The sequence below is a fragment of the Ambystoma mexicanum genome, chromosome 13, assembly GCF_040938575.1.
Source record: "Ambystoma mexicanum isolate Mex_15411 chromosome 13, UKY_AmexF1_1, whole genome shotgun sequence".
Taxonomy (NCBI): Eukaryota; Metazoa; Chordata; class Amphibia; order Caudata; family Ambystomatidae; genus Ambystoma; species Ambystoma mexicanum.
In genome coordinates, this window is record NC_090938.1 from 420,311,424 (window position 1) to 420,338,817 (window position 27,394).

Genomic DNA, 27,394 nt, shown 5'->3' on the forward strand with positions numbered 1-27,394 from the left:
AGATGAACACCTAAATTGGGAATTTTACTGGTCAGAACTCAAAAGTAAATGCTTAAAGGTTGTTAATATGATCAGTAGTTTCATTGGAAGAAACATGGGCTCTTCTATACAGACTGTCTTGCTGCTATATACATCAAGAGTAAAGTCCATTCTCCTCTATGGCATTGAGATTTGGGGATACAACTATATTTAATTTGTTTGTAAATTTGAAGCCTTGATTCTTTGCAAATTGCTAAGGTTACGACAGTGTGTTTCGATTGAGTACATTCTATTGGAATTTGAAATAAATAGCATTGATGTTGATATGAACTATAGAGCAAAGACGCGTTATGACAAAATGTTATCTTTAAACAACAACACAATTGGGCTTACATTTTTAATAGCATTTAACAATATTGATAAGTGTAAGAATGAGTCAATAAATGTAACCAGAAATGCATTATGATTTAAAACATGAAACATGATTAAGAAGGAATGGTAGGGAAAACTGAACTGAAATAAATATTGCCCAATTAGCAACTTTGAGTAATAGCGGTATGTACCTACAACATCGAATACATCATCTGTCTGTTCCAACATATATTCAGGCTTTTCCCTCGCCGAAGATCATACAGCAATATCTCCTCATGAAATTTAATTGCAGTGAAACCCTAGAGATTAAAGGAGCGCAGCTTGGCATTCCACATTCAGCAAGGTGGTGTCGACTATGTGGTAACTTTGAGCGAGAAACACTTAAGCACCTGTTAATGGAATGTGAAAGTTTAAATAGATTAATAATATCCTTTTTAAATTGTTATAACAACCAGTTTAATAGTGACAATATCTCATTATGCTGGAATGTGTTTTTAGAGGGAAACAATATGAATTTTATATATATTTATGGCACCATTTTATTGGAAGTGTATAGAAATTTTAAATCAACTATCAGAAGGGTTGGTTTAAAACTATCTCTACTATCGGAGGATCGGGCAATACGCATTTTTAAATGTTTTTATGAAATTAGACATTTAGAGTGACTTAATATTAGAGGTTGTTATAAATTATTAGGAAGATGTGATTGTACTGTGTTTATACTATTTATGTTTTTAAGTATGGATATTCTGTAATGTTTTTAATATGTGTTGTATATACAAAACCTATATAGTTGTATGTATATTAAATACAAATAAAAATAAATAAGAATGACTATGACTATTTGTGTTACTACTACCAATAATAATACAAGCCAACTGATACTTCTAGCACTAGTTAGTAAAGTATTATTGCTACTAATTCTACTTGGATGTACCTACTAATATTGGTACAGTAACAATTACCACTGCTAGTTGTAACACTACCACAGCCACCAAGTGTGCCATTGGTAGTGGTAGTGTTTCCACGCTTAGTACCCATGCAACAAGGTTGCCATAATGGCTCAGTTGCACTGCACAAGACAACATTATATTACGCTTCCACCACTTGTAGCACTATTACTATTACTTGTACTGCTACTCCGACGAATCGTCTTACCTCTGCTATTTCTATTAGTGCTAGCACCACTAGTGATATTGGCTGGTAGCCCTGATATCATGGTTCGTAGTCCTTGTAATAGTTCTAAAGCTATCATCAGAAATTGAATTAACCATAACACAAGTATCTTTAATATTTGCGTAGAACCAGAGATAACCGCATGAGCAGAGTTTCTAGTATTAAAAGCAATGCTATCAGCTGTAGTGTCCTAACAGTAGTACCAACAAGATGGACTGTGCAAGCAGTAGAGTGGTAAGGTCCACAGGGTCTCCAAATATGCAGATAAATAGGGAATGATAAACGGGTTCTACATCTGTGGAGGTGAGATTAAAGGTTCCTAAGTTATGTTAAATCAGTCTGTGAGGGGGAAGGATCACCTGGTATTACTATTTAATGAATGCTGTGAGGGTAGGACCAGCTACTAGGTATACAGCTTTGTGGTGGAAAGTAACAACATTCAATCTTTTATTTTGCATCTTTGCTGTTATGATGGCTCTAAAGAGTGTGACCACCCTCTCCTCTGATGCCACTTCATGTTTTCAAAGATTGGAGGTAGTTCTTCATGGTGCCCTACTCGTTACTTCAAGTTACTATTACAATAGCAGTAGTAGTAGTAGTAAAAGTGCAATAAATTACAGGTCTTGACAATTTCTAGGTGCCATACATATAGATAGACAAGAACACTTATCTATCTATACATATAAAATGCAAAATCAGTTTGTTTGTTCCTTATACAATTCCACACTGTTCCACCAATCTGCACCACATTTTGCATAGTTACCTGTTAGGACCCTGCAGACGTCACTGGCTACATTACATGTGGACACCCCACCCCGTTCCCCAGATTTCAGCCCCAGCACATATGAAACGGTTGCCTTGAAGTGACAAAACATCAAGGTGGTTGTAGAAGGGCCAGACAGAGCTCATTTCAAGCATCTGGACGCGAGCAACAAAACTTCAAGGTCCTTACTGGACCTTGAAAACCATGTTTCAAAGCCGTAAAATGCACTGTTTCTGAAAAATGTGCACCGCAACACATGAAACATCAAAGTGTTTGTTGAAGGACCGGACAAAGTTCATTAATTAGTGTCTCAAAGCCAGGAACAAAACTCAAAGCCATGATGCCCCGTTTCTGAGATATCTGCACCGAAATTCACCACAATGCATGGCACCACACCAGGGCGAGGCGACAGGGGTGGAGAGAGCACAGAAGGTCCCATTATGCCGCACCACACCAACTCTCACCTCCTCCCCACCTCTGCTACAGATATATAAGCCTGCACATGTGCAGATTCTCAGTGCATAATGCAAAGCGCATCAAATGATAAGCGACTCGAAATAGCAACCTACAGGATCATTAGCTTACATAAGCGAATCACGACAGAGACATATAGGATCATTGATTGTCAACACTTGATGAGAGTGTCATTTTGTCGGTCTACAGAACACGTGCAGAGTACGGGTATATTTGCACCACAATGCATACAATCGGTAAAACATCAATGTGGTCTTAGAAGAACTGGCCAAAGCTCATTTTAAGCGTTTTGACACCGGGAACAAAAATCAAAGTTCTCCTTGAAAACCAAATTTGAAGGCCCCAGGATGCACCGTTTTGGAGATATTTGCACTGAAATGCATACAATGGCAAAACATCAACGTGGTCCGGACAAAGCTCAGTTTTGAGCGTATCTATCAACGCCAGTAACAACATTCGAAGGCCTCGAAAAACCACGTTTCAATGCCCTAGAACGCATAATTTCCAAAATATATGCATCGCAATGCACTTCAATGCACTGCACTATGCCTAGGTGAGGTGACAAGTGGGGAGGGCGCTTAGAAGGTCCCATCATGCTGCAGCACACTAACACTCACCTTCCCTCCACATCTGCTCTGAAGTATGTAAGCCAGCCACACGTACCAATTCCCAGTGCACTTCAAAGTGCAAAGCACATCAAATGATAAGCGTCTCACAACAGGGACCTACAGAACCATTATTTGTCAGCAAGTAATGAGAGTGTTATCATGTCTGTCTACAGAACCCGTGTGAAGTACGGGTACTTTTTGCGAGTAATACATAAACAACATAACATGCAATTACTAGAAAACAAATATAAAGACATTAAGGTCAAAAACACCTGCTGAAATGGATAATTACAAAAGGAGAAAATGCAATCAAATTTAAGGTTCTCTTAATAGAAAAAGATGTTGCTTTAAGCACTGCTTAAAGGTCTGCAGGGGAGAACCTTCTCTAGTTGATATGGGTTAAGCATTCCTCAGTGGACACCCTAATACTTCAGATACTTGCCACTTAAATGTAATCTCTGAAATTTCAGAACAGAGTAGGTGCAAAAAAGGTGGACCTCAGTGTCCGTTTAGGACAATGAAGTTCTATAAGGGTTGACAGGTAGTCTGGGGCAAGGCCTCTGAGGATCTGAAGCACATATCCCAAGCATGGATTTGGACCTCGATTGGGATCCAAACAAGCACACGCAAAGCTTGAGAAACATGATTGTGCTTCTCTAAATTGCACCTGCATTGCTCTATTTTTAACGGTGTGTAGTTTGTACAGCGCAATAGGGTTACCTAGGATATTAGTGAAAGCTCTTGTCAGCCTGGTTCAATTATTCCCCTCTCGGAATACACTGAGGAGATAAATATATGAAGATTTATTAAGGTCAAGGGATACTCATGCGGAACATGGGTCACTTTTGAATATCGACACAGAATGTTAGGTTGAAATAAAAATCTTTTAGCAAAAACTCTCTCAAATTGGTGGGACTCTCAAGGAAAGTGTTATGGTTTGACAATTAACAGAGCGTACCTCCTTTCCTGGTTCTTGTACATGAAGACAAGGCAAGGTGAAAGTGGTAAGTCTTCAGTGTGCTTCAACTACCCACTAGATAAACAGCTGGCAGTTGCCACCCTGCCAAGGCTGCCTAAGGGAAATCCCAGGAATGGGTAAATACCCTCAGGATGATGGCCTTCAGAAGAAATGGGGCAGCAAGCAGGGAGGAGTTCTTACTGAGAGAAGACTGCAGCAGGAGGAACTGAGGATGGAAGGATAATGCAGGAGTCAGGAAGATTGCAGCAAATGGGATTCCAAAAAAGGCAAGATAATGCAGAAGTCAGGAAGACTGAAGCAAGTGGGACCCAGATGCTAAGGATAACACAGGAAGCAGGAAATAACAGGCAAAGAAAGGCAAAGACAGGGGAGGAAGGATCACAAGGCAAGGGAAATGAAGGAAGCATCCACACAGAATACACTAACCTGAGCATTGTGCTGCTCCATTGCATGAACTTAGCTTCCATTTGGAGCACCGATCTCGGGTGCGCGTAGCGTCAGGTGAAAGGTGTGCCATCTTGGATTGACATCTAAGCAGGACAGGGTGGCCATCTTTGCTGTGTCATAACGTAGAGGGCCCAGGTGGCTATCTTGGAATGGGCGATGGTGACGCGAACCCAAGCGCCACTGTCGCCAAAGAGACATGCCTAGGGTGTGGCTGTGGTCACGGCAGTGCATGACACAGGGGTTGTTTGTTTTAGCTACAGAAAAGATGTAGAACATTATCAAAGATTCTCAAAGTACGACTCGTTAGTAAGATTGGCTAATCCGAGTTCCCACAAAGGTATCTTGTTGAATTATTACACCCAGAAGTCTGATGGTTTTATTAGAATTTTACATTTTGCAACATACAGACAGATAAGGTTGTGGGAGCATGTAAAGGTACAAATAAAGAGCATAGAGTAGGCTCTTTGAGTAGGGGGATCATCCAGTATCTCAAATATGTGAGTTTCTTCATGTCCTGTGTTAGCTGTTGAAAGAAGATTATATTTAAAGCTGCTATTCAACAATTCAAATACATATACATTATGAATCTAAGATGAGGCTGTATAGATAATGGCCTCTTTTTATGTTTTATTTTGTAATTAGTTGGAAGTGCTGAGTGTTTATTTGTATTGTGTTTTACATTTTGTATAATTTTGTTATTAGTTTTAAAATGTACACTTGTATGATTTTGATAATCTGATAATAAATACATGAAATGAAACTGTAACTCTGAGAGCATCCTACTTCAAACACCTAACCGGGGACGACAGAGGGTGGGACGAAGATACCTGGTGGCCAAGACTGATGGGAGGAGACCGCACATCGTGGCTCCTAGCAACCACAAAAATCTTGGAGCACACCATGAAAATGATAACAGCCGGAGGGGCCCACCATGAGGAGTAGCAGTGACTCAGATTCTTTCCTTTTTTTGCAGCAACTTGTTTTTGTAAAGTTCGCTTACGGAACATATACAAATAAAAAAAAAAATTAAAAAAAAAATGAACTAATTACACGGGCCATTTAAACCAGGAAGAGTAGAATGCAGAGTAGTCCTAGCAATAGCAGTTGTAGTTTAGTAATACCAGAATCAACAGGACTTGTAGTATCAGTAGTTATAGTAGTAATAGTAGGAGGATGAGTAATGTAGTTAGTTGGTTAGCTTCTCCAGGATTGTATTTCAGTGGTGAGTATGGGTCAGATCCTCCATCTACAGGGGTGGGGTAAAGTATCAAATGAGTCTATGAAGGGGCAGATCACAAGAATTATCATCGGTGGTATGGGCGGTCGAAGCATTATTGGATATATGAGCTTTGCAGTGGAAAGTAAAAGACAACCTTTCCTCCTGCACCTTTTCTCATTTAAGAATTTATGCCCCTCCAATGCATCCACTTTATATTTCACAGATTGAAGCCAATTCGTAAAATGGAATGAAGTAGTAACTTGTTTTGAAAATTTGTGAACAAATGAGACAGAACGAGAATAAAAGTGGGGAGTTAGCAGCAGATTACTGATTACTCCTACTAAAATTCTTTTGTTGTTGGTAAAACACGTATGTTCCATTAAAGGGTGGCATAATAACTTTAAACATCACAGAAAACACATTCTAAAAAAGTTGCTAATCCTCCCAAAAGAGTGCACCCAATGTGCTTGTACATTTCGATCTTAGTTTGAACTCAAAACATTGTTGTATTGGACAAAACTGTGGACCAATCAAGAATTGTGAAGTTATTCTGAAGCACTAATGGACCTGATGAACTGTGACAACGCCATTCATCTCCCATAGTTTGCCTCCATGAAGCCAACAGTGTAGTTTTTGAACCTGGAACGCTTCTGGGGTGATCCAAGGTCAATCCCCGGGGAATGGCATCAATGTCATCAAAGATACCTGTAGAGAATGGGCTTCCAGCAACAAGAATGCTGATCGTGTATCACTAGCCTTTGGTTCATTATATTTGGAGAACAAAGTATCTTGGAAGTGCGAGAGTTGTGAGGTACATTAAATTGCCATTTGAGTACACACTCTATATGAAACTAAGAAGGAACACTCTCCCTGTATCACCTTTAATGAACATGTGGTGTAGAACTGAGAATGTGTGTTGCCCCTTGAATCCGTCCAACATTTCTTTTTTATTTGCCGGGAAAAATCTAGAATTCACGCAGGCATCCTAAAACACTGCTTAAAGAACCATGGTATCAGAATGATAGAGAGTACCGAGCTTCTTTATGGGAACTTGTGCAATACGGATGTGGTGTCCGATGTCTCAGGCTACCTACTAAGGGCCTCGAGAAGAAGAAAAGTCAAACCTAGAAACCTAAGCTCCTTGATCGACTGATCTCTTGAGGCCTATTTTATCTTACCTATGAATAGACATATGAATTTCTGTCTTTTAAATATATTTTTAACTTGTTATGAACTGGGCTTTTGAATGTATGCGTTCTTTTAATGTGTTCTGCTTTTATGGATTTGTTGCTGAAATAAAGTGTCTTTAATTGATTGATTGATTGATTGAACTTTAATTCATAAACCTCTTTATTTTCTATTGAGGAACATTGTTTTTAGCCAATAAAGTCATCTCAGTTGGATGCAGAGGTTGAGGCTTTAGTGAGCTGTTAGTTTTCATTATGCATAGTAGCAAGGATCATTTTACCTTCATTGTTCTGAACAAAAAGCAATCTTTTAATGTAAGCATTATCAGAGGTTATGAAATGGTAGAAGAGCTCCCAAAGTATGCCAACTCTCTCCATGTTCTGTGCCCTAGACAACAAAGATACTCTGAATCCAAATTTCTTCAATTGTCTAATCACTCACTTCTGCCAAGCAGGATTCACAGGTTTGTTATAGGTCGAGCTCAGCTCTAGGAAATCTCACAGCCTCACATGTGAAAGAGATGTGAAAGCTGATCCCTAGAGAACAAAAGACATCCTAAAATGAGCCCAGCTCAACTCAGATGTCTTCTACTCACATGCGGAAGAGGTTATGCAATTACTGTCCGACAGAACCAAGGATATCCTTGGCTGGGTCCACACCAGCTGGTGAAAACTGTTGTGAGATGAGCTTCTGATTGACTTGTCTTCATGCTGGCTCCACTTCATTACAATCGGGCACACATTTGCACTTTCAAAAATAAAAGCAAACATTCCCATAACTTTAGTTCTATGCAAACCACAGCAAAATACTTTGGAGGTTAGAGCCAGATTCTACAGAAATAGCACAAATGAAAGCAGTGCAGAGAATGCGCGTGATTCATTTGCACTATTTTTAGAACTGCTCAGGTCCCTTATTCACAAAGATGATCTGAGAATTTAAGGCGGAGCTGAGCAACAGTGCAAATATGTGCTGCCCAGCCCCTTTGCACATATTAGTGTTGGGAACATGCTTTAAAGGGCCTGTCTCAGTGAAATGACTGAGGAAAGAAAAAAGCATTTCCATCCCCGTTTAGGGGATAGAAATGCTAGTGTGACAGCAGTGGTTTAAGCGATGACTGTCACACTTAAAAAACAAATTATGACAGAGTCAGAAATGACCCTTCCTTGAATTGGGCCTCTGCCTGCCCCTGTTCTGAATAGATGCTGGAGGAAGATCCGCGTTTCTGGGAATTTTAAAATGCATTCTGTTAGTGAATGTGCACAGGTATGTCATTTCACTGAAATGTCAGGGGTAGCGGAAGTGACATCACACGACCCTTGACCTCTCATGGCATCACAAGAAGTTATGTCATTTGATCCCACCCCTAAGTGACATCACAGGATGCAATGGAATACGATCTTTCACCCCTTGACAATACAGGAAATGGCATCACATAGCATTGTTTCTAACTACACTATGGAAATATGGTTACAATATCACTGTAATGTGATATACATTTCATACAAGTATGTATCACCATATGTATCGTTAATATCATTGTGTATAGGACCACTTTACCAAATTATGTGAATGCAAGCCGATGTCCAAGGCCAAATGATAATGTTTATTATGTAGCACTTAAGCTTATGTGCTTTTTATAGAACAAAAATACATACAATATCACCGAACCTGTGTTGGTACTCATTTATCAACCTCAGAAGGATGAATGGCTGAGTTGACCTTGTTGGGATTCAAACCTGCACCTGCTGATCACACACACACATTGCTGCAGTGAGCGCTCAACCCACTGAACTATCTTACCAGCTATAACTATCTTACTAGCTATAGTAAAATGAGCAATTACATGTCGGAATATTCTCAAAGTCAGAAAGCAGATTACACTGTAGTGGATACCATTAAACTGGTAACAGATTTAACAGCAGGCCAAGTCATCTGCAGGTCTGGAGCAAAGTTGGCCACACGTCAAGCATGAGTGGATTTATTTTTCAGGCTTCAGAGGTTGGCAAAATACATACCATTGGGAGGGTTCATAACTGTGCATTAAAGAATTTAGAGTAGCACAGAGAAAGCAGCACACTCACACGGCATCCCATACTCTGGGCACTCCTAAACTCACATATGCAAACAAAAACTTGCCATAACATGGAGATAGGAAAGATAGACACATTACAACAAATAATTAATTGTGGCAAAATTGAATCAAGGGCCACTTTATGTGCTAATGTCAAACATTTCTACACTGTCTGTACACAAGCTTTTAGGCACAAGGATTTTGTCAAGTGACCGAGGACACCGAGATAGAATGTCTTCTATTTGATCGTAACAGAGACAGCGGCAGAAAAAAAAAACATGTTATAACTGCAACTTGCAAAAAGTAAAATACATAGTCCAAAATGGATGCTTATTCTACGCTAAATGCTGTTTGGAAGCTTTTGACTGCATTGTGAATTTGAGGTCTTTAATAACCGACTAAATCAGTTACTCACCCCTTTGAAGTGTGCCTGAAATAAACCTTTGAGTCTAGCAATTATTGTATAGAATTCCAGAAAGATAAATTATTTGTTATTCCTATTCTTTCTTATTTAAGGTCACTGTTCAAAGTGTTAGACTTGTCAAGCCCCCTGTATTTTTTAAGCGGCCTGAACAAGAAAGCTAGCCACTCCAGAAACAAAGATCCACATGGTACTGGCCCCAGCCCAGGAGCTTACATTACAAAAAATGTATATATTACACAGCCACACTAGTGGCTGTGTAGTTATGGTTAAGTTGTTATTCCCATAGGAAGAGCACTTTTTGGGCAGCTTATAGCTTTGCTCCCCCTGGACAAATCCACACCAAACTTTGCAAAAAAAAGTATATGGCCCACTTTGATTTTTTTTTTTGCAAAGTTTGGTGAGGTTTGCTCCAGGGAGGCAAAGTTATAAGCTGCCCAAAAAGTGCTTATAACTGCAGGCAATTTGCGGTACCGTTATTAGCTCTGAAGTCCCTTAACGGGTCCCATCCATAATGCCTGGTAAAACCAAGTGTTGAGGAAGGGACCTGCTAAGGGACTCGGAATAGGGTGGTAAGGGATTACCGGCACCGGTGACGTTACCGGTGCCGGTAATCCCTTACCACATACCGCGTAATGAGGCCCATGGTGTTTTCTACTTCTGTCATAGCTATTTCTGCCTCATTTGCTTTTAGTGGCTGTCCCAGTGGTTCTTGTATTCCTGTTACAGAAGGTTGACTACTGTCTGGAGTGTCTTTATCTAATTGGGCCTGGAGTTCTTCTTCATGTTGCTGTTCATTTTGCAACATTGTTTTGTACTTCATAAAGTTCACATCGGTGATAGTGCTTTGAAAGCATCTTCATAGCAGTCATAGTTATCTAGTATCTCTTCTTCTTTTCTCCATGGTTTAAGAAGTTGTAGCAGGGACATGTAATATAGTTCTTTCTGTTGAGGAGTTTTTAATGAGAATTTGATATGATTAATTAAGCTTCGTTTGATAGGTTTCACTAAACTGCCTTCACAATATGTCACTCTTTACCTACCTTTGTTTTCATTGGGTTTTATATTATTTTAGCATGTGAAGTTTTGGGCTATTTGGTATAGACACATGTTTTCCAAAGTGGTACTCCTGTTCGGGTAGTATGTGTCTAGTCAATTGTTTTTCAAAATGTCTTGGCTTTTGGGATCATTTTTGGCTATTGTTTCTATGTTGTCATATGATTTGAGAACTATTTTTCTAGATTTAGCAGGACCAAGACTTAGCATACTATATTTTCAGATTTTCCATACAAAGCAGTACCGGTTAAACAAGCTGCAGCTTCATAGGCACCACATTCTCTATGAGTGAGCATTTTTATGCCTAAGCTGTATAATTTCTGAGATAGTGTTTTGTCTGATGATAGGTCATTCCAGAGGTCTTGAAGCTCTGTTCTTTCTGCTTTTGTTAAGTAGGCTGTAACATATCGTGCAACTGCAGTGGAATTGTCTGCAATGTACTGCACATCTATGTTTGCATTCCATAAGTGGGCAATCAGTTCATTGTAATCATTGATATATTTTGATTCTTCTGTTCTTTTTATGTAATACATGTTCTTAGGTGATTTACCTTTAACACTATGTCTAACTGAAGACATGAAGTTGTTTACTTCACCTGTTTCTGTAACTGGTCTAGGGAAACCAAAGCGGCATTTAGTGTAGTATTTCCCTTTCTTTTTGTATTTGCGACGACAATATTGGACACATTTGTGTCTTTGAAATTGTACAATTTGTGCATGAAGGTCACTATGTGTTGTTTGTGAAGGGATTTCACAAGTTACATATTTTTGGATGAACTGCAAAACAGTGGCATCACTGTGCTGACCAAATTTAGGTGCATCTTTAATCCATAAAAGCATGTGGATATGTGGTTTTTCTCTGGCTTGCTATTCTTTTCTCCAAAGAAGTGTTACACTTCTCCGAGTGGAGGAACAGTATTATTACAAATAAAGTGTAGCATAGCAATGAAACGATGGTGGAAATATCTTGAAACATTAACAGGATCTAGAGAGCAAAGTTCTCCAGGTGTTAGTATATCTATGTTTGTTTTGTTTTTGTTTGATATGCGTAGGAAATCATGTAAATCTTCCCATGCATATTCTGCACAACTTAATGTAATAAACCAAGTGGGTGGTCCAAGGTTTCTGATCATACAACGTACATCGCTGTGACGTCGGAACCAGTATTCTTTTGCACCACGCATGTTTGCAAACAGATTTGTAATACTTGATTGTAAAACCTCATCTTTTTCTAGCACTTTTTGTATTAATTGCGTAGCTGACATATTTTGAAAGTGGGGTCCCGATTTCAATATGTGTGCAACTCTGTAACATAGAGTTGCTAGTTCACTTTCAAAGAGTAGGTGGAATATGTATTCCACATTTTGTCTAAATCTGGGATCTTCAGAATACATTTGTGATGAGCGGTATTCTGATGCTGTTATCTGAGTGGGTCTATCATCGTATCTCCCTCCTTTGCCAGTAGGAAATAGTAGAGGAAAAGCACGTGCTTCTATACTTTTTTCCCATATGCTCATTGGTTATCCTTTGGTTTGTCGCATTTGGTACATTTCTAGTGCATCATCTATGCTGTCTTTGGAGTGCAATGGATGAATTGTATAATGGTCTCAAATATTGGATACTGCAGCTGGATCCAGAAGTTCAAATTGACCAGTTTCTCATGACTCTTGAATTATTTCAGTTGTTCCCCTTAAGTTTTCTTCAATATTTATTTCTTTGTAGTACTCATTATTTTTTTTTACATATTGAAAGGCTTGTCTAACTTTATGTAAGTCGACAAGTTGTTGCCAAAATATTTTGTCTTTTGTTGGTTCACCATTTACTAAGATAATTAAAGATTGTTCTATTGGACGTTGCACTCCTAGAGTGTGCACATTTTCTGTCAGATCTAATGGTAAATAAACTACTTTGCCACAAATGCCTTTCACCAATTCAGAGGGAGGAAATGTTGCTGTTTTTGGTTGAAGGCGTATTATTGCTTGAAATGGGTGCACTGTTTGAATTATATTGCTCTCATATAAATTGTGTTGTTGTAGGGGTTTTGGTAGTGGGAATAATTCCAAGTTATTTGTGATAGCGCGTGAAGGACTTTGGTTGTTGTCAAGTTTTTTAGTGCAGTAACTGCAAAGTATTAAGGGGTCAGTTATTTCGTATTTGTTTTCTGCTATAGGGTAGAGAGCAAATTCAAACCATTTAGAATCTTCATTGTCCTCTATTTTGTATGTTATGTCTATAGTTTTTGTGTTAGTTTTATAAAAAGTTCTGCGGCAACACACACACACATGGTTTAGTATTTCAGCGGATGTACTTTTAAATTTTAGTATTTCTTTTTTGTATGTGTGTAGTAGAAGGTTGCCATGTGTACAATTGTTGCTAGTCTGTTGTAAAGGTATTGGATTTTGTAAGTGGCTTTCACTTCCAAAATATTTTTTCTTGATATGGTCAATTTCTTCAAGTAGTTCTTTGGCTGTACCATGTAGAAGATTGTTATTTAAATTGGCTAGTGCTAAAGCAGGACTTTTAGCATAGCACAGTTTATAGACTAGATTTCTTATAGTTGGATGATGTGTTGATATCATTTTGATATGATGGAAGGTGCTTTTGCAAATAGGTCCTGAAATGCAGGCTAATGAATGTCCTTGTAGTCCTGTGTATTTACGCTCTGGACAGGTATCCAAATTTTGCAGCAGTTTCATTTTGATTTTGCCTTTCACATACTGATTGAGGAATTGGCGTAAAGATTTGAAAGATTTTTTGGGAATGTTACACATTGACGTGCATGGCGTTTGTATACTGGATGTTTTGGTCCAGTCGAATGGAGAGGTAATGCTGAGTTTTCTTTGGATATTTTTGTAAGCAGTATTTCTTGTTCCATTATGGTATTATTCAGTTTTTCATAACCTCGTCCACTGCTATGTATAGCAATTGTATTTGTTTGCTTTTGTTTGTATGCTTCTTCATTAAAATATGGTTCTGTGTTTGTGGTGTGACTCCATTCACCTCCACATATATTTAAGAAGTTATTTTTGTTGATATTTCATTTATTGAGAAGTCTTTAATGTAATTTAGTAATTAGTTTTGTTAGTGGTTTCATTCTGGTTAACAGTAAAATAAATAACTTTCTTTTGAGAAGGATTGCACTGTCTATCAAAGCTTCTAAGATTAATTTTCTACGGTAGGTTTTAAGGGTTGAGTATGATGTCTCTCCTGTTTTTATAAGATTCTGAAGGACTCTGTGGCGGAACATTTTTGCTAAAATACTTTTTTTGGTTTGCTTACTTGCCATCATATCAAGATTTATAGGAGCAGTTTTAGCAGTAGTGGTAGCTGAATTCCTGATAATCGTTTTCTGTTTCGTTTTACATTTTGATAGAGGAGGCAAAGTTTCTGTACTTGAAGCATGTTTTGTTTTGCTAAATGACTGTATTAGCTGTTTTGTTTGAACTTTTTGTACAAATTCTGCTTGAGATGGATGCTTATTTTGGACACCTCTTTTTTCATTTGCTCTACTTCTAGGTTGTTTTCTATGGACTTGCTTTTTGGTAGGCATTCTTTGGGTTCTGTTGAAAAAAATAAAGAAGGTATGGGTTGGGCTGTTCTGTGATGCATGTGTGCTGTGTGCATGAGTGTCTGAGTATGATGGTACAGATGTATGTGATGGTGTGTGATTGCGCATTGGGCAGCTACAACTAGTTGGGAAGGCTATTCTTGTATTTGTGTGTTACTATACTGGGGTTCAGATGACAGTAGAAAGTAAGCTAGTGGTGAGGAGAAGCACAAATACTAAGTCTAATGGTATACAATTAAAACAGTTCTTTGTTCTGCAATACAAACATTCTAGAGGCTGAGTTATGTCATTTGTGCGCCGAAAAACAGGGATTTGTGTGGCATTCTGCCTGCAAATCCCTGTTTAACAAATGGGGATTTGTTGGCAGAATGGTGCACTAATCTTTTTTTTTGGTGCACAAATACCATGAATCAACCGCACAGTGTGTTTGAGTAACAGTAAGAATATTATGGTAGCATTGTACTTACTTTTTTTGTGTGGAATGATTAGGTTTCTTCTGAGTTGTTATTTGTACTTCGGATTCTGCTGCTTTTCAGGAGAGTGGTCTTCACTGTAAATGTAAAGGAAAGAAGTTAGTAATTTTGTGTGTATATAGCATGCAGTTTCCTTTGACTATGTGCAGTCTTTATATTTTATTTTAAATATGTTAGTTCAACATGATTTGCAAATGAGTACAATAGGAAGTGTATGAAACTTGCTTGGTTTTTTAAGGCTGTGTTATTGAATGTTAGGAGACAGAAGAAATAATGATATACTTATTTTGCAATTTTTATAAGGTAAATGGCATATACTGTATAGAAAAGCATGGAATGTATGCATTTGTGAAGGTGTGGGTAATACATCAGAAGGATGCGATTTACAGGCAGTGGTGTTATTGCAGTTGGGAGTTTTTCAATGATAGTGTCTATGTGTGTGAGTGTATGAAGGTGTATGACCTTATCCGGGCTGTGTGTAATTTTATAATACACTACTTAGTGTTTTTCTACAATTATACTGTATATAAAAAAATGTTTAGATAGTAGATAGGTTTGGAAGTGACAGTTGATTATAGTAGATGGAAAAAATGACAATAAATTCATTATATATGCTATACAGGTTAAGTGGCAGTTACTCTGTTTATATTCTTTTACAAGAGTTGTACATGTACTGTGCAGAAAATATGCATACCTGTAGTTTGTTTTCATGCATGTGGATATGCATGCAGCTGAAAGTACAAATCTTGGAGATATGAGACTAGTACTTAGAGTAATCTACAGTACATTTGAAGTGCTGAACTCTGATGATGCAGTTAGATGTGGAGGTCTTGGATGTGATTGGTGGATGGCTTTGTGACTGTTTAGCTGTATCCAATGAGGGAATGGCACAGAGAGTGAAGTAGAAATGGTAGAAGGGCTGTCCAGGTTACAATATGTCTGCGGACATGGCGGTGTCTGCGGAGACCGCATATTACATACAGGGATTTTGGGGTGGAGAGGCATGCAAATGAGAATGAGCAGAACAATTGATTGGTCAGTAAAGTTTGGTGGGTGTGTTGTGTAAAGAGAGAGTTTGTCAGAAGGTATTTTTCCTGAGAGAGGAACAGTTAGCTATGGCTGTGTGTTTCAGAGAAAACAGATTGTGTGGATTTTGGGAGACTCATGGATACATTGGTTGGAGGTTCATGCACAATGCTATGGAGTAGCTGCAGGTCTTGGATTCCCTCATGTGGAAGTGCACTGGCATGGAGTGCGTGGAATGAAGTGGCTACACTTGGTACCTCTCTGTGCTAGTTTGGAGACAGAACTTCAGCCAGACATAATTATAATTCATTGTGGAGGGAACAGTTTAGGACATGCGTCAGGAATTTGTTTGCATTTTGCGATGAAAGAAGGACTTGGGAAGGTCATGGAAATGTTTCCACATTCTCAAGTAATATTTTCTCGTATTGCGCAGAGACAAATTTGGCTGCATTCTTCTTCATTTGGTCCACAAATGGAGAAAGCAAGGCGGAATGTTAATAAGGCTGTTTGTGCCTTTCTAGGAGTTGTTGGCATGTCCTCTTTTCACAATGAAAATATTATGTTTCGTAGCACAAAATTTTTTCGCAGAGATGGAGTCCATCTTACTTATGCTGGTAATCACATTTTTTTGAGAAATGTACAAAATGCATTGCGTCCTTTTGTGGAATTACAGCTATCCATTTTTCAGTAGGTGTTCACTATTTCAAGTTTTTCTAATACAAAAAAAATCACCAAAAGGCTCTTTTCAGAGCCACATTTTCCTCCTAGATAAAAGTACAATGATTTTGATTGGGCAGCACCCCAAAATTTTAGATGTTCGCGAACTGTCCGCAGACTTCTAAAAAAAATGCACAGGGCCCTGCACCATTTATTTGTCACTTCTATTTTTAGACTGTGAAAGGCGGCTCTGAAAAGAGCCTTTTTTGGGGGGATTTTTGTTGTTTTGTATTTTTCTTTTTACACACGACACACTAAGAGAGGAGGGGAAAGGAGGGTAAGGAGGAGACACCAACCACAGGGATAAGAAAGGGCGGATGGAGAGAGGAAGATGTAGGGTGGGCCTTACTTAGGTAGTCGGCAGGTCTTCTCGTGCTCTGAGACCAGAGTCTCAAAAGCACTTCGAAGTCTCTCCCCCCTGTAGAGTACTGCGTCAGTACATACAAAAAACTGTGACCCTCAAAAGGTAAGGGTCATCAGCATTGTGAATGGCCTGTGAGGCAGTTGGAGGGATGCGCTCCACAGGAGTGTTTCTTGTGGTGAGAAGAGTGGAAACAGAGGATGAAGTAGAGGAGCTCAACCTACTACACTCCTTGCAAGGTACAACCTTGCGAACGACCCCACCATGGAACGGCCTTAGGTGTCGCTTCATAATAGTCATACCAAAGCTGTACCAACCAAGCTTCCCGCGACTCAGCACCATTTTGCACTCGTTGCAGGTAACTTTGTTCGCACGCGCCTTGGGTACATTACCATGAATGGTAAATAACCGCCACACCCAAGACTCATGGCGAGTGCTGGTAGCAGGGACTTCCACTATCTCATCCTTGTCATCCTCTTCATCCTCCTCAACATCCTCACGCCAGTTCCCCTCTTCAGGCCCTTGGGGAGGTGGTGATGTTGGAGGGGTTGGTGGTGGTGCTGAGGCAGATGTAGCACCAGGTGGCAGTAGATGAGCCATGGATGCCATCAAGTTTCTATATATGTAACACATCAACCATCCATCCAAGGTTAATTGGACATCCCGGACACCAAGTGTGTTCTTGGAACAGTTTCAACTTGCCTGCGAACAATAGGTACACGTATAGTGGACACCTCTATTTTGGTTAATTGCGGACATTCCGGACACCGAGTGTGTTCTTAGAACAGTTTCAACTTGCCTGCAAACAAAACGGACATGTATAGTGTCCTTAGGATACCTCAATTTTGGTTAATTGCGGACATCCTGGACACCTTGTGTGTTCTTAGAACAGTTTCAACTTGCCTGTGAACATTACGGACAGGTATAGTGTCCTCAGGACACCTCCATTTTGGTAAATTGCGGACATCCCGGACACCAATTGTGTTCTTAGAACAGTTTCAACTTGCCTGCGAACAATAGGTACAGGTATAGTGTCCTTAGGACACCTCCATTTTCGTAAATTGCGGACATCCCGGACACCTCTTGTGTTCTTAGAACAGTTTCAACTTGCCTGCGAACATTATGGACAGGTATAGTGTCCTTAGGACACCTCCATTTTGGTTAATTGCGGACATCCCGGACACCTCTTGTGTTCTTAGAACAGTTTCAACTTGCCTGTGAACAGTAAGGATAGGTATTGTGTCCTTAGGACACCTCCATTTTGGTTAATTTTGGGCATCCCGGACATCTCTTGTGTTCTTAGAACAGTTTCAACTTGCCTGCGAACAGTACGGACAGGTATTGTGTCCTTAGCACACCTCCATTTTGGTTAATTGTGGGCATCCCGGACACCTCTTGTGTTCTTAGAACAGTTTCAACTTGCCTGCGAACAGTACGGACAGATATAGTGTCCTTAGGACGCCCCCATTTTCGTTTCATTAGAGACATCCCGGACACCCGTGCTGTCCGCGGACACCTCAACTGCTTTTTAATTAAAAAAAAAAACACAAAAACGAACTGAATTAGGACACATATAATATTTTTACTTTATTATATATAGATGTAGAATTTATGAAAGAGAAGGGGAAGCAGAAACTGAGACAAACACAGGAGAATTGGGGGTTTCAAGAGGATGGATAGGAAGAAATGAAGGGATGGAAGTCTCATCAAAACATTTTTCTTTGTGGAGAGGGTTTGGGGATAATTGGCTGGGATATGGAAAAGGGGGAAAGGTACATGTGGGACAATGGTATCAAATGTTTTCTTTTATGTGGTCCTCCACAAAGTTTTTTTAAATTGTTGAAATTTGCCATGAGCATGTCCATTTTTTCTACCATGCCCTTGAGAGTCTTATGCAATATATCTTTTGGTGTACTATTTTCAATGTTTGTATGGTCTGTAAAAGAAACAGATATATATGTAAAGTGTACATAAAGTAATGCTTATTAATTGGCTTATATAGAGAAGTGTCTACCATTAGGCTCACTATCTTCAGACATTTCCTCACGTGGGAAATTCTCAAGCCACTCCAAAGTACTGGACATTTGTGTGAGAAAAGAAAAATATATCACTTTTATTGTATCTAATACAGAAATTTTACAAATATATAAGAACAATGAAGTACACTTACTAGCTTCTAGTAAGTTGTGTTCTTACTGGTTTGTAGCTCTGCTTTTGCTCCTAGTTTTGCAGTTCCTGTGAGGTAATTATAATGGAAGCCTATCTTTCTTCTTTTGGTATATTCCATTTTAGTACATATGGTATTTAAATGGATGGTTGATGTGTTACATATATAAAGTGAGATTTAGGCTCTAGGAATGGAACCTGCTAGTGCTAAGCTCCAATTATGTTGTGATTAAGATTTTAGGCAAGATCACAGGAGCGGTTTTGGGGTTTAGCCTAAGCCCCAGTTTGGTAAATTAGAAAAACAGAATTGTTGCTCCTGGCTATCTTGCTTGTAGTTTGTGAAATGATTATTTCTGACACCTTGGTTAGTATGAATTAATTTGTTTATTGTTCATTGTTTTTCTGGGTGATTTTTTCTTTTGTGATGTCATCTTTGATGTCCTGGGTCTTAGTCTTAGCAGTGCACGGTGGTGGCGCGAGTTATGGTTGCTTAGCTTACCATAACTCGAGAATTTCAGGGGGTTTTCGGTTTTACTTGGAACCATAACGTCCCTTTATCAAAGTTTTTTTTACTGAATTTCATAGGTCTTTAGTAGCACAACTTAACCATAACGTCCCTTTAACAAAGTTTTTTCATTGAATATATATATATATATATATACCTTTTTTTGTAAGGCTAGCAAGGGAGACCCCAGGGGTAGCAAGGGACACCTCCAAATGTCGTCCCTGAATTTGCAATGCACTTTTAAATGCCCAGAAATGCACAATTATTTATGCAAACAAACAAAAAAAGGCGAAAATGTGGCATCTGAATTAGCAAATCTAAGATGTGCTCAATTAGATGCCCTTTGTGAATTGGGCAGCCACTGTTTTGAGGCTAGTAGTGAGATCCACTAGCGGATCTCCTCACTTGCGCCCAAACATTTCTGAGAATCTGATCCTAGCTGTTTTATGTTTGTCTGGCTGCATCCAATTCGAGGTTGCTGGAACACTGCCACTAGATATGACACAAAAAACAAACTGCCCATGTGTTTGACTATGTATTTAACTTCTTGCATATATAAAATAAACCCAAGCAAGATGAAGGACATCTTTGCGCTTACCAGTCTATTGTATTAAAACGTTACTTTATCTGCATAGTAGCATTGAGTTATTGAAGTCAGGAGTGTAAAATGACAAGTGTGTAACAGTAATTTACGTTTCTAAAGCCAGTAGGTGCTTAGAGGAAAGAGCATTGATGCTACTTACAACATGCCATGTGGACATTTCTCGCATGAAGGCAACTTTTCCTGAATGGAGGCCATGTTGCCTAACACCTGCTGGTGTGTCAATAGACTTTGCATAGCAAAAAATATACATGTGTCATAATTTAAATGTCAGTGATTCAGTTGTGCACTGGCATGATGCAGGGTGGGATCAGCAATAGGTGGTCATGAAAAGCTATCATTACAGTAGGATTTACGGGGGTGTTTACAGGATTGAGCCAAATGAACAAGGATAAGCAATTTAAATCACTGTCTACCATCCATCAACAGCAGGGAGGCTTCTCCTTGGGCTCAAAAGGTTCTTAGCTCAGCAAATTCACTGTCTCTCGTTGTCTTGGTGTTTTAAGTGTCACTGCACTTATTTCTTTCTCTCCAGATTCCATACATTCCTGGTCTGCGGTTCCTCATCCTTAATGGGATAGGGTGCCTGTGCCAGGGAACTTCAGGTGTGCATGCATCTGCATGCTAGACTTCACAAGGGATAGAAACTGGGGCTCACGTAGGACTGGCAAAGCACCAGAGCTTCCATAATGGAATGGATAACCTGACTTTCTCTACAGTTTCTTGCTCTCCTTTACTTGGACTCAGCCCACCTACAGGTAGTCAGGGGCCTTCATCACAGCACCCTATGGGATGGAAACCCCAACTAGGCAGAACAAATTAACACCATTTTCTAAGGCACAAAGGCCACATTATAAGTACAGTGGTGCAGCTAAACGTGGTAACACCGTTGCAGTAATTTCATACAGCCACATTACCGCACTGCCAGACTACAGATTTGGTGGTATTTTGGAAGATTTATCTCCAGCAACAATCTGGAGGTAAATGTTCCACCTTACCACAGAAGATCGGTGCAATTACCACTGCAGGATTACCGCCGGCTTTAATTCTGCCAAAATCCCCATGTAGTGTTTTGGAATGCAAACATTGGGAATTACACCCCACTGCCACTGCTGGTAATCCTGTGGTAAACCCACAGGACAAAGTGGCTGTATCGGTAATCACATTTGGCCGTAATTCAGCAGATTTACCACTGAATTACAACCAAACTCCTAATGAGGCCCAAAGAATTTTCTGAATGTGAGGCTGTTTAGCAGAACTAACCTTCATACAAATGAAGTCACCTGAGCGCCTTAAATTTGAAAAACCGCAGGAGGAAATCTGTTGCATTGGTCCAATTCAGTAAGCCATCATCAAACAGCAAGTGTTTAGATTCTTAGCACAGTCAATTGTGAACATTCCATTGGTGAATACTTTGTAATGTTGTACACACTATTGGGGTAATTCATGGAATAAATGTGTGCCGAAATTTGTGGCGCAAGTGTGAAAAAGCTAGCGCACGCGTGCGAATCACACGCGTGCGATTCGTTGAAGGCCCTGTGCGTGTTTTTCACAGGATGTGCGGCAAATCTGTGCTTACCTTACACATCACTGCGACTTTCCAAACGCGTACGCGACATTAACGGGGAACGTGCACAACTACTTGCGCACACACCTAACAAAGGGAGCGGGCACACGGGGAATGGGGAACAACGCATGAAAATGAAGGCGTAACGTGGGAAGTACCACCTGGAAACACACGCAACGCCCACACGCAAGTGAACAACACGTATTCATGGAATCGAATAGGGAAAACCTGTGCACGTCAAAACACACGCACACGCACAAATACGTCCGCCACACGAAAGCAGGCGGAAGTCCCCATGCGCAGCATAAAACTGTGCGCAAACAACAAACAAGCATATACAGCTATGATGAATGTCCCATTCCTCCAGCAGTGATCGCGGGGCACCACAGGAGGAGGAGAATATCCAGGCCCTGCATTTCTTTGCCCACGACCAGCCTTTTTGGGATGCCTGATGATGAGGTCTATGGCTTATAGGTTTCCACCTCATATCATCCTAGAGCTGGTCACTGAGTGTGGAGTGTGAGGATGAACTGACATCACCCACCCTGTGCTCCCAAGCATTGAGCCCCTTGGAGAAGGTGCTCGATGTACTGCATTTTTTGGCCACTGGGTCATTTCAGTGGACAACTGCCATAGTGGGGGGAGTCTCACAGCCCACACAGTCACGTTGCCTACACCAGGTGTTGGCAATCATCACTGCGCGCCCCTCAGTCCACTGGCACATATACATGCCCAGAACACCTGCAGAAAGGCAGGCCATGATCCAGGACTTCTGCAGGGTGGCACATTTCCCCAAAGACACATGTACAATCGAAAGATTGAGGGGAAATTATTAAATGGCACTGGGATCCGTCCCCCCTGAAAAGGGCTTGCGCAAGCTTCCAAACTAAGGAATCCCGTTGCCTTTATGCTGTGCCCCACTGGCGGGATAAGGAACACTATTGAATCACAATACCTACACTTATTGACCAAATTACATTCGACCACTCAAGAAATTGCATATTACAAAACATAATTTCATTAAGATAATAGATTTAAAAATGTATTAAACAATCCATATAAACATTCCATAATAATAAAAACACTTTATATAGACAAATGGTTACCTAAAATTCATACCACACAGCAAGAAGCTCACAAAGTGCAAACGTGCTTTTTTTCTACTACCACACCTCACATACAGATGTTAGTCCACATTCTCTTCACCATACAATATTGTACAGACACCTGTCAAATACACAAAACAGAGAGCTCTCGGATTCAGAATTGCTCCCTCCAGACCGTTTGTGTCCCTATTTAGCGAATCCTATTCAAAGGTTCTCATTAATTTAATTAATCTTCAAACAATGTTGCCTACTAATAAAGCAACCTCAATGCCCGACATGTTTCGTTCTTTTAACAATGTTAGACAAATGACAGAACTTCTTCAGGGGAAATTCGACAAACATGTTTTCATGGTCTTCTCAAATTTTGTGTGATTATGTTCCTCTGTGACCTGTGGTAGCTCAAATCAATTATGCTGTCCACGGTGTAATAGGCGTGTTCCCAAAGTAAAACGACCCACCATTGCAGTCAACACCACGTGCACTGATGCCACAGTCTTAAAGCAGCTATCAAAGAAAAAGGTCCAGTCTTAATGGTAGATGGCTGGGTTCACTTGATCCTGTGAATGGGACCTCGCATTGTGTTGATTCTTCCGATTAACACTGGGACGAAAAGTAGCTCAATTAGCTCTTCTTAAACGGTTTCTGTTTGCTTGGCATCCTCTGTCACGTCCACCGTACTCACGTACATGCTGCCTCAAACACCTGATGCTAGGGTGCCTTAGATTGCACCCATGTGGCCCTACGTCCACCTAGGGCCACTGAAAGCATCTACCGCAACCGCAGGCACTGGCGTTCCATGAACGTACAGGTTGTATGCAATGTCAGGGGAATCATCACCTCTGTCTATGCAAACTATCCAGGTCCACCCATGACAGTTTCATATACAGAATGTCTGCCCTGAGCCGGGCCCTGGAAGCTGGGAAGTATGCAACACATGGCTCATAGGTGAGTACAAATGCCTGTGCACATGCATGCATGTCACACACCGACAAATACACAAGCCCAACTAATGACAACCATTATCACCTTACCAGGGGACAGTGCCTACCCTCTGAGCACCTACATGATGACACCAATACGGACCCCCACCACACCACCCCAGGTAAGATACAACACAGCCCATATTGCAACCAGGGCGATAGTGGAACGCATATTCAGAGTGCTCAAGTCACGGTTCCTCTCCCTTGACCGCTCTGGCGGATAGCTACTATATGCACCCCCAGTAGTGTGCAGGATCATTGTGGCAGCATGTGTCCTGCACAACATTGCAACGCGATGGGGCATACCGGTGGACATGGTGGTGCCCCAACATCCTCAACCACACGTACAGGAGCTGCGCATGGGAGGGGAAAGGGCACGTGGCGAGGCAGCCCATACCCAGCTTGTGGCCACATATTTCACCTAAACTCCAACCCCTGCGGAGTGAACACAGGCCTGGCACATACCAGGTGACAATCGGTGATGAGAAAGGGACAGTTAACTGTCACAACCTTACCACCCTGAGAATGTGTCCACGGAAGAGCCACATTGTGTGCATCCCTAGCTACTTAAACACAACCAATCCCGTGTGACCAAAAAGAACACATGCAAGGTGCATATCCCACCCATCCCCCTGTAAACCAGGCAATGAAAGCACTGGTATGGCACCCAAACCCTCCAAACCCCCATGTCCCCTGTCTACCACACCATCCCATGGTATGCAATGGCAAAACAGCAAACCAAATGCACAACACATGACACAATCATCATGAAGTGCCACGTGAGAAATGTAAATAGGCACCAGACAATCACACCTGACAGGGAATCTGAAGAAATGACTGACCAAAACCTCACACCCTGAAAACTGTGGCACAAATGCATGCTGTCAGTGGTACAAGCAACAAAAGTCAGAATACCTGTTGCCATGCACATTGGACAAAAGCAAATTGGCATAACAAACACTGTGTGCTGCGTGTGTGTCCCCTGCAACACACCGCTCACCGGACAGCACAGTGAGTGTGCATTGCGTTGGGGAAACCCCTTGAGCATCATGAAAAATAAGTACAATCAACCAAAAGAACCCTATGATGCATGTACACGATTAATGAATTGGAAGTGAACATGCATTGTAGGGACAGAGCATGCCTGAGAAGGCAATCGGGCTGCACGTGTGTGCATGGTGTTGTTGTAGTTGGTGTGGGGGTGTGTTGGCTAAGTGTTTGTGTCAGTAGGGACATGCATTGAATACATGCATGTGAAATAAAGTGAGCCTCAGTGTCCTGTACACAGCACATGTGAACATTCCCCTCAAGGATCCCACTGTGTGTTAAACCACACCAATCCCCCGACACCTCAAAATCAAACCCAACATAGGATCAGTCATTGACCAGCAGAACATATCATGTACAGAGTACCCCACATTGACAATGCCAGACAATGATTGATTGTAAATCTGTATACAGCTTACACACAAAGTGCATCACAGCGCCTCAAGGAGGGAGGGAACAAGGGAGAATAACAGCACATTCCTACAAGTCCTTCAAACAGTCCAGATTGTGAAAAATAACAACCAAATCAAAGTAGATAGTACAAGTGCTTGTAACAATAAGGGAGAGTCTAGGGAGGGAATGCGGGAAAACAAAAGTAGCAGAAACATTGCTATGCCTGACGGCAATAGTTGCAGTGCAAGAGTCACATAAGGAGGGGGTGGGTGAGGGAAGAGGAGGGAAGAGGTGAGGAGAGTAACAAAACAAGTGACAGACAATGGAAGGTCGATGAATAATCAAGATAGTGCTGGGGAGGGGGAGAAGAAACACACAAGGGAAAGGGGGAACAGACGAGCCTTAATCAGTGGTGGAGGGACTGACGACAAAAGTAAGTGCCAAAATAAAACTCAAAAAGGTGAAGGTGGGGGGTGGATGGATGGAGGCAGATGGGGAAGTGTCTGCAAACAACAAGCGGCTATGTATCACCATGCCTGACAGCAATTGGGGTATTGCTGGAAAAAGACAGACAGAGGACAAGAAGGAGGGGAAAGGGTGGTGGAGAGGGAGAGAGAGGAGAGAAGGGAGGAGGGGCCAAGGTGTAAAGGCAGGAAGAGGGGGGGAGAAAGCACACACAGGTGGCAGAGGGAAAGAAGAGGGTGCAGAAGGAGAGGGGGTGTGACGGTGAAGGGGGAGACAGAGGGAAACTGGCATGGGCAGGTTGAGACTGGCAGGGGGCAAGGGATACAGGTGGGGTCTGGCAGGGCAGGTGGAGACTGGCAGCGGGCAAGGGAGACAGGTGGGGACTGGCGGGGGCAGGTGGAGATTGGCAGGGGGCAGGTGGACACAGGCGGTGGGCAGGTGGAGACAGGGGGACAATCAAGGGACCCAGAAGGGTGGTGGACAGGTATGGTTAGGGGTAGACAGGGCCTCCATTCGGGCCTTTGGTAGTGGTGGCTGGCTCCAGCCTCCTAGTTTCCCGGATTGTCACAAGGGCCAAGTGCAACCAAGGTGAGGGGGGAGCAGGGCCAGGCCACAAACAGGACAGTCAAGTCAAAAACAATGCAGCCATATTTCAAGTGGCAAAACAAAACACCAGGCAGGGCTGCAAGATGGCCAAAGCAGGGGAAGCAAGGAATTTGGGGTTGATGAAACACATGGTCACAAGGATAATTCAGCGAAAAGCGTTCATGTGGCGTATCAAAATCACTGTAGGCCAAATGTCTGAATGCAACATTTTGAGCACACAGACCCCTCCCACCATCAGTGTGTGTTACACAGCCAAAGGGTGCATGGTACTGCCTGCATCTGGATGTGCATGAACACAGACAGTCAAGTCATAAAAAAATCATAAGCAACATGATGAAATGCACTGTCAACAGAATACTCACCAAAATGAAGTGCAGACATGCATTGGAGAAGCCATCCGGAATACCCACTAGGGGTGTACACAAAAGTAGGACTACAGGCTGGCCACAGATGTGATGGAAGCCCAATGCCCCTGTGTAAGATGCTGTCATACTGAGCCATCCTTGCGAGCCCATGGAAAAGGGAAGCAGGAGTAGCATATGTGTCAGGACCCGAAGCAAAACACATACACGAGACAAGCCTGAATGGGCCCTGCTGGAACACACAGTGGATGCCTTCAAATGCAACAAAGCAGCACACTGTCACATGAATGCACAATAGACAAAAAAAAAATATTTGCAGGAATTTTTTTTTAAACTCAAAAATGCCCACATATGACCCAGGAGGTGGTGGGGGGCACCCAGGAGGGGGGATTTACAGGGTGTGCCTCAACACCCACATGTGTAGATGTTGAGATTAAAAAATAAAAAACCTCAGTGGGCTCAGCACCTGCACTGCCCGACCTATGTGGGAGATAGGTTGTTGTCGTCACCCTCTGGATGGAAATCAGAAGGTGGACGCGGCACAGTTGCCTGACCACCCTATCCGCTGCTTTCCCTCATTGGCAGCAAGCATGCGGGTCTGGAAAGCCAGGTCCTGCATGGCAATGACACGTAGGTCTGCATACATTACCTAATGTGTCACACGTGATTCCTCCTGCAAAGACTCACGTGTAAAATGGA